Raw genomic sequence first — 8,526 nt, forward strand, 5'->3', positions numbered from 1 at the left:
ACATATATGATGAGTAAACTAAGCAGATGGCGGTGCAACAAAGTAGATGAAATGCAAGCCAACATATGCAAGATACCCGCAATCAATAAAACATTGCCAAATTAGAACAGGCACCTTGATGGGTGAATAGGACAGGCCACCTGCCTTTGACTCCTCGAGGTTAGAATAGTCATTAGGATCATATTCTAAACAAGAATCAACAGGTGGGGAGCGTATGAGTTTCATTGCATCCAGAATGGCACTCAATGCCTTGGTGCCAATTTTGTAAGTCATTGCAGTGTTTAGCTTCAAGAGTGGACTACTGCTAGTGCGACACAAGGAAGCTACACAGATCATAGTGAAGATATAACGGGAAAACCTTAAGCATCAGAGTAAAATCAGCAAAGTGGAACTTGCTGGAATATATGTGCTAGTATTGCCGGTACGGCTAGAAAGGCTTCGGATACCAGCTCTCTTCAAGTGAAGGTGCGGTACTGTTATTATCAGTGTAACTCTCAAAGGCGACACAGCTCCCCGCATTTCCTTGCTATTCTTGTAGGATTCAAGTGGGCAGGCCACTACAAATCCTATTCCTATGTTTACAAGATCCTACGAATCAAAGAGGCTCAAAGTGTCCATCACAACCGACCGTATAGACCTCTACACTACAAATGTCCCTGCTCATCTTCAGTACAAGGAACATATTGTACTACTATCATACTCCCTCCGTTCCAAAATATAAGTCTTGGTAGAGATTTCCACTATGGATCACATACAGATGTATCTAGATACATTTTAGAGTGTAGATTCACTCATTTTGCTCCATATGTAGTCCATGGTGGAATCTATACAAAGACCTGTATTTAGGAACAGAGATAGTACATATTAAAGAAGAATGGAAGAGGAACATGGTAAAGAAGAGCAAGTCGATTTTGGATAATAAAATGTTGGTTGCGCAGTGCCCACACATGATGAACCAGAGCGCCTTAAGAATGCAACTCCCAGCTGTCTCTCGACCATTTCAAGCGGTTGGATGAAGATCCTATTGATGGGTTTCGTAGTAATTTCAAAAAAATTCCTACGTTCACTCAAGATCATGTGATGCATAGCAACGAGAGGGGAGAGTGTTGTCTACGTACCCACGCAGACCGACTGCGGAAGCGTTGACGCAACATAGAGGAAGTAGTTGTACGTCTTCACGATCCAACCGATCAAGCACCGAAACTACGGCACCTCCGAGTTCGAGCACACGTTCAGCAAGATGACGATCCCCGGACTCCGATCCAGCAAAGTGTCGGGGAAGAGTTCCGTCAGCACGACGGCGTCGTGACGATCTTGATGTACTACAGCAGCAGGGCTTCGCCTAAACTCCGCTACAGTATTATCGAGGATTATGGTGGCCGGGGGCACCGCACACGGCTAAGGAATAGATCACGTGGATCAACTTGTGTCTTTCTGGGGTGCCTCTGCCTCAGTATATAAAGGAGCCAAGGGGGAGGGGTGCGCCGGCCAGGAAGAGGGCGCAGGAGGAGTCCTACTCCTCCCGGGAGTAGGACTCCCCCCCCCCCAATCCTAGTTGGACTAGGATTCCCCGAGGGGAAAGAGGGAGAGGGGGGCCGGCCACCTCTCCTAGTCCTAATAGGACTAGGGGAAGGGGGGAGGCGCGCGGCCACCTTGGGCTGCCCCTTTCTCCTTTCCACTAAAGCCCATTAAGGCCCATATAGTTCCCGGGGGGTTCCGGTAACCTCCCGGTACTCCGGTAAAATCCCGATTTCACCCGGAACACTTCCGATGTCCAAATATAGGCTTCCAATATATCAATCTTTATGTATTGACCATTTCGAGACTCCTCGTCATGTCCGTGATCACATCCGGGACTCCGAACAACCTTCGGTACATCAAAATGCATAAACTCATAATATAACTGTCATCGTAACCTTAAGCGTGCGGACCCTACGGGTTCGAGAACAATGTAGACATGACCGAGACACGTCTCCGGTCAATAACCAATAGCGGGACCTGGATGCCCATATTGGCTCCTACATATTCTACGAAGATCTTTATCGGTCAGACCGCAAAACAACATACGTTGTTCCCTTTGTCATCGGTATGTTACTTGCCCGAGATTCGATCGTCGGTATCCCATACCTAGTTCAATCTCGTTACCGGCAAGTCTCTTTACTCGTTCTTTAATACATCATCCCGCAACTAACTCATTTAGTTGCAATGCTTGCAAGGCTTAAGTGATGTGCATTACCGAGAGGGCCCAGAGATACCTCTCCGACAATCGGAGTGACAAAACCTAATCTCAAAATACGCCAACCCAACATCTACCTTTGGAGACACCTGTAATGCTCCTTTATAATCACCCAGTTGTGTTGTGACGTTTGGTAGCACCCAAAGTGTTCCTCCGGCAAACGGGAGTTGCATAATCTCATAGTTATAGGAACATGTATAAGTCATGAAGAAAGCAATAGCAACATACTAAACGATCGGGTGCTAAGCTAATGAAATGGGTCATGTCAATCAGATCATTCAACTAATGATGTGACCTCGTTAATCAAATAACAACTCATTGTTCATGGTTAGGAAACATAACCATCTTTGATTAACGAGCTAGTCAAGTAGAGGCATACTAGTGACACTTTGTTTGTTTATGTATTCACACATGTATTATGTTTCCGGTTAATACAATTCTAGCATGAATAATAAACATTTATCATGATTATAAGGAAATAAATAATAACTTTATTATTGCCTCTAGGGCATATTTCCTTCAGTCTCCCACTTGCACTAGAGTCAATAATCTAGATTACACTGTAATGATTCTAACACCCATGGAGCCTTGGTGCTGATCATGTTTTGCTCGTGGAAGAGGCTTAGTCAACGGATCTGCAACATTCAGATCCGTATGTATCCTGCAAATCTCTATGTCTCCCACCTGGACTAGATCCCGGATGGAATTGAAGCGTCTCTTGATGTGCTTAGTTCTCTTGTGAAATCTGGATTCCTTTGCCAAGGCAATTGCACCAGTATTGTCACAAAAGATTTTCATTGGACCCGATGCACTAGGTATGACACCTAGATCGGATATGAACTCCTTCATCCAGACTCCTTCGTTCGCTGCTTCCGAAGCAGCTATGTACTCCGCTTCACATGTAGATCCCGCTACGATGCTTTGTTTAGAACTGCACCAACTGACAGCTCCACCGTTTAATGTAAACACGTATCCGATTTGCGATTTAGAATCGTCCGGATCAGTGTCAAAGCTTGCATCAACATAACCTTTTACGGTGAGCTCTTTGTCACCTCCATATACGAGAAACATATCCTTAGTCCTTTTCAGGTATTTCAGGATGTTCTTGACCGATGTCCAGTGATCCACTCCTGGATTACTTTGGTACCTCCCTGCTAAACTTATAGCAAGGCACACATCAGGTCTGGTACACATCATTGCATACATGATAGAGCCTATGGCTGAAGCATAGGGAACATCTTTCATTTTCTCTCTATCTTCTACAGTGGTCGGGCATTGAGTCTCACTCAACTTCACACCTTGTAACACAGGCAAGAACCCTTTCTTTGCTTGATCCATTTTAAACTTCTTCAAAATCTTCTCAAGGTATGTGCTTTGTGAAAGTCCAATTAAGCATCTTGATCTATCTCTAAAGATCTTTATGCCTAATATGTAAGCAGCTTCACCGAGGTCTTTCATTGAAAAACTCTTATTCAAGTATCCCTTTATGCTATCCAGAAATTCTATATCATTTCCAATCAGCAATATGTCATCCACATATAATATCAGAAATGCTACAGAGCTCCCACTCACTTTCTTGTAAATACAGGCTTCTCCGAAAGTCTGTATAAAACCAAATGCTTTGATCACACTATCAAAGCGTTTATTCCAACTCCGAGAGGCTTGCACCAGTCCATAAATGGATCGCTGGAGCTTGCACACTTTGTTAGCTCCCTTTGGATCGACAAAACCTTCTGGTTGCATCATAGACAACTCTTCTTCCAGAAATCCATTCAGGAATGCAGTTTTGACATCCATCTGCCAAATTTCATAATCATAAAATGCGGCAATTGCTAACATGATTCGGACAGACTTAAGCATCGCTACGGGTGAGAAGGTCTCATCGTAGTCAACCCCTTGAACTTGTCGGAAACCTTTTGCGACAAGTCGAGCTTTGTAGACAGTAACATTACCATCAGCGTCAGTCTTCTTCTTGAAGATCCATTTATGCTCAATTGCTTGCCGATCATCGGGCAAGTCAACCAAAGTCCATACTTTGTTCTCATACATGGATCCCATCTCAGATTTCATGGCTTCAAGCCACTTTGCGGAATCTGGGCTCACCATCGCATCTTCATAGTTTGTAGGTTCATCATGATCTAGCATCATGATTTCCAGAACAGGATTACCGTACCACTCTGGTGCGGATCTCGCTCTGGTTGATCTACGAGGTTCAGTAGTATCTTGTCCTGAAGTTTCATGATCATCATCATTAGCTTCCTCACTAATTGGTATAGGTGTCGCAAAAACAGTTTTCTGTGATGTACTACTTTCCAATAAGGGAGCAGGTACAGTTAGCTCGTCAAGTTCTACTTTCCTCCGACTCACTTCTTTCGAGAGAAACTCCTTCTCTAGAAAGGATCCATTTTTAGCAACGAATGTTTTGCCTTCGGATCTGTGATAGAAGGTGTACCCAACAGTCTCCTTTGGGTATCCTATGAAGACACATTTCTCCGATTTGGGTTCGAGCTTATCAGGTTGAAGCTTTTTCACATAAGCATCGCAGCCCCAAACTTTAAGAAACGACAACTTTGGTTTCTTGCCAAACCATAGTTCATAAGGCGTCGTCTCAACGTATTTTGATGGTGCCCTATTTAACGTGAATGCGGCCGTCTCTAAAGCATAACCCCAAAACGATAGCAGTAAATCAGTAAGAGACATCATAGATCGCACCATATCTAGTAAAGTACGATTACGATGTTCGGACACACCATTACGCTGTGGTGTTCCGGGTGGCGTGAGTTGCGAAACTATTCCACAATTTTTCAAATGTACACCAAACTCGTAACTCAAATATTCTCCTCCACGATCAGATCGTAGAAACTTTATTTTCTTGTTACGATGATTTTCAACTTCACTCTGAAATTCTATGAACTTTTCAAATGTTTCAGACTTATGTTTCATTAAGTAGATATACCCATATCTGCTTAAATCATCTGTGAAGGTGAGAAAATAACGATATCCGCCACGAGCCTCAATATTCATTGGACCACATACATCTATATGTATGATTTCCAACAAATCTGTTGCTCTCTCCATAGTACCGGAGAACGGTGTTTTAGTCATCTTACCCATGAGGCACAGTTCGCAAGTACCAAGTGATTCATAATCAAGTGGTTCCAACAGCCCATCAGTATGGAGTTTCTTCATGCATTTTACACCGATATGATCTAAACGGTAGTGCCACAAATAAGTTGCACTATCATTATCAACTCTGCATCTTTTGGTTTCAACATTATGAATATGTGTATCACTACTATCGAGATTCATCAAAAATAGACCACTCTTTAAACGTGCATGACCATAAAAGATATTACTCATATAAATAGAACAACCATTATTCTCTGATTTAAATGAATAACCGTCTCGCATCAAACAAGATCCAGATATAATGTTCATGCTCAACGCTGGCACCAGATAACAATCATTTAGGTCTAATACTAATCCCGAAGGTAGATGTAGAGGTAGCGTGCCGACCGCGATCACATCGACTTTGGAACCATTTCCCACGCGCATCGTCACCTCGTCCTTTGCCAGTGTTCGCTTAATCCGTAGTCCCTGTTTCGAGTTGCAAATATTAGCAACAGAACCAATATCAAATACCCAGGTGCTACTGCGAGCTCTAGTAAGGTACACATCAATAACATGTATATCACATATACCTTTGTTCACCTTGCCATCCTTCTTATCCGCCAAATACTTGGGGCAGTTCCGCTTCCAGTGACCAGTCTGCTTGCAGTAGAAGCACTCAGTTTCAGGCTTAGGTCCAGACTTGGGTTTCTCCTCTTGAGCAGCAACTTGTTTGCCGTTCTTCTTGAAGTTCCCCTTCTTCTTCCCTTTGCCCTTTTTCTTGAAACTAGTGGTCTTATTGACCATCAACACTTGATGCTCCTTCTTGATTTCTACCTCCGCAGCTTTCAGCATTGCGAAGAGCTCGGAAGTAGTCTTGTTCATCCCTTGCATATTATAGTTCATCACGAAGCTCTTGTAGCTTGGTGGTAGTGATTGGAGAATTCTGTCAATGACGCAATCATCTGGAAGATTAACTCCCAATTGAATCAAGTGATTATTATACCCAGACATTTTGAGTATATGCTCACTGACAGAACTGTTCTCCTCCATCTTGCAGCTATAGAACTTATTGGAGACTTCATATCTCTCAATCCGGGCATTTGCTTGAAATATTAACTTCAACTCTTGGAACATCTCATATGCTCCATGACGTTCAAAATGTCGTTGAAGTCCCGATTCTAAGCTGTAAAGCATGGCACACTGAACTATCGAGTAGTCATCAGCTTTGCTCTGCCAGACGTTCATAACATCCGGTGTTGCTCCAGCAGCAGGCCTGGCACCCAGCGGTGCTTCCAGGACGTAATTCTTCTGTGCAGCAATGAGGATAATCCTCAAGTTACGGACCCAGTCCGTGTAATTGCTACCATCATCTTTCAACTTTGCTTTCTCAAGGAACGCATTAAAATTCAATGGAATAACAGCACGAGCCATCTATCTACAATCAACATAAACAAGCAAGATACTATCAGGTACTAAGTTCATGATAAGTTTAAGTTCAATTAATCAAATTACTTAAGAACTCCCACTTAGATAGACATCCCTCTAATCCTCTAAGTGATCACGTGATCCAAATCAACTAAACCATAACCGATCATCACATGAGATGGAGTAGTTTTCAATGGTGAACATCATTATGTTGATCATATCTACTATATGATTCACGCTCGACCTTTCGGTCTCCGTGTTCCGAGGCCATATCTGCATATGCTAGGCTCGTCAAGTTTAACCTGAGTATTCTGCGTGTGCAAAACTGGCTTGCACCCATTGTAGATGGACGTAGAGCTTATCACACCCGATCATCATGTGGTGTCTGGGCACGATGAACTTTGGCAACGATGCATACTCAGGGAGAATACTTCTTGATAATTTAGTGAGAGATCATCTTATAATGCTACCGTCAATCAAGGGAAGATAAGATGCATAAAAAGATAAACATCACATGCAATCAATATAAGTGATATGATATGGCCATGATCATCTTGTGCTTGTGATCTCCATCTCCGAAGCACCGTCATGATCACCATCGTCACCGGCGCGACACCTTGATCTCCATCGTAGCAGCGTTGTCATCTCACCAATCTTATGCTTCCACGACTATCGCTACTGCTTAGTGATAAAGTAAAGCATTACATCGCGATTGCATTGCATACAATAAAGCGACAACCATATGGCTCCTGCCAGTTGCCGATAACTCGGTTACAAAACATGATCATCTCATACAATAAAATTCAGCATCATGTCTTGACCATATCACATCACAACATGCCCTGCAAAACAAGTTAGACGTCCTCTACTTTGTTGTTGCAAGTTTTACGTGGCTGCTACGGGCTTAAGCAAGAACCAATCTCACCTACGCATCAAAACCACAACGATAGTTTGTCAAATAGACTCCGTTTTAACCTTCGCAAGGACTGGGCGTAGCCACACTCGGTTCAACTAAAGTTGGAGAGACAGTCGCCCGCAAGCCACCTATGTGCAAAGCACGTTGGGGAAACCGGTCTCGCGTAAGCGTACGCGTAATGTTAGTCCGGGTCGTCTCGTCCAACAATACCGCTGAACCAAAGTATGACATGCTGGTAGGCAATATGACTTATATCGCCCACAACTCACTTGTGTTCTAATCGTGCATATAACATCAACATAAATAACCTAAGCTCGGATGCCACTGATGGGTTTCGTAGTAATTTCAAAAAATTTCCTACGTTCACTCAAGATCATGTGATGCATAGCAACGAGAGGGGAGAGTGTTGTCTACGTACCCACGCAGACCGACTGCGGAAGCGTTGACGCAACATAGAGGAAGTAGTTGTACGTCTTCACGATCCAACCGATCAAGCACCGAAACTACGGCACCTCCGAGTTCGAGCACACGTTCAACTCGATGACGATCCCCGGACTCTGATCCAGCAAAGTGTCGGGGAAGAGTTCCATCAGCACGATGGCGTGGTGACGATCTTGATGTACTACAGCAGCAGGGCTTCGCCTAAACTCCGCTACAGTATTATCGAGGATTATGGTGGCCGGGGGCACCGCACACGGCTAAGGAATAGATCACGTGGATCAACTTGTGTCTTTCTGGGGTGCCTCTGCCTCAGTATATAAAGGAGCCAAGGGGGAGGGGTGCGCCGGCCAGGAAGAGGGCACAGGAGGAGTCCTACTCCTCCCGGGAGTAGGACTCC

The sequence above is a fragment of the Triticum dicoccoides genome, chromosome 7A, assembly GCF_002162155.2.
Source record: "Triticum dicoccoides isolate Atlit2015 ecotype Zavitan chromosome 7A, WEW_v2.0, whole genome shotgun sequence".
Lineage (NCBI taxonomy): Eukaryota > Viridiplantae > Streptophyta > Magnoliopsida > Poales > Poaceae > Triticum > Triticum dicoccoides.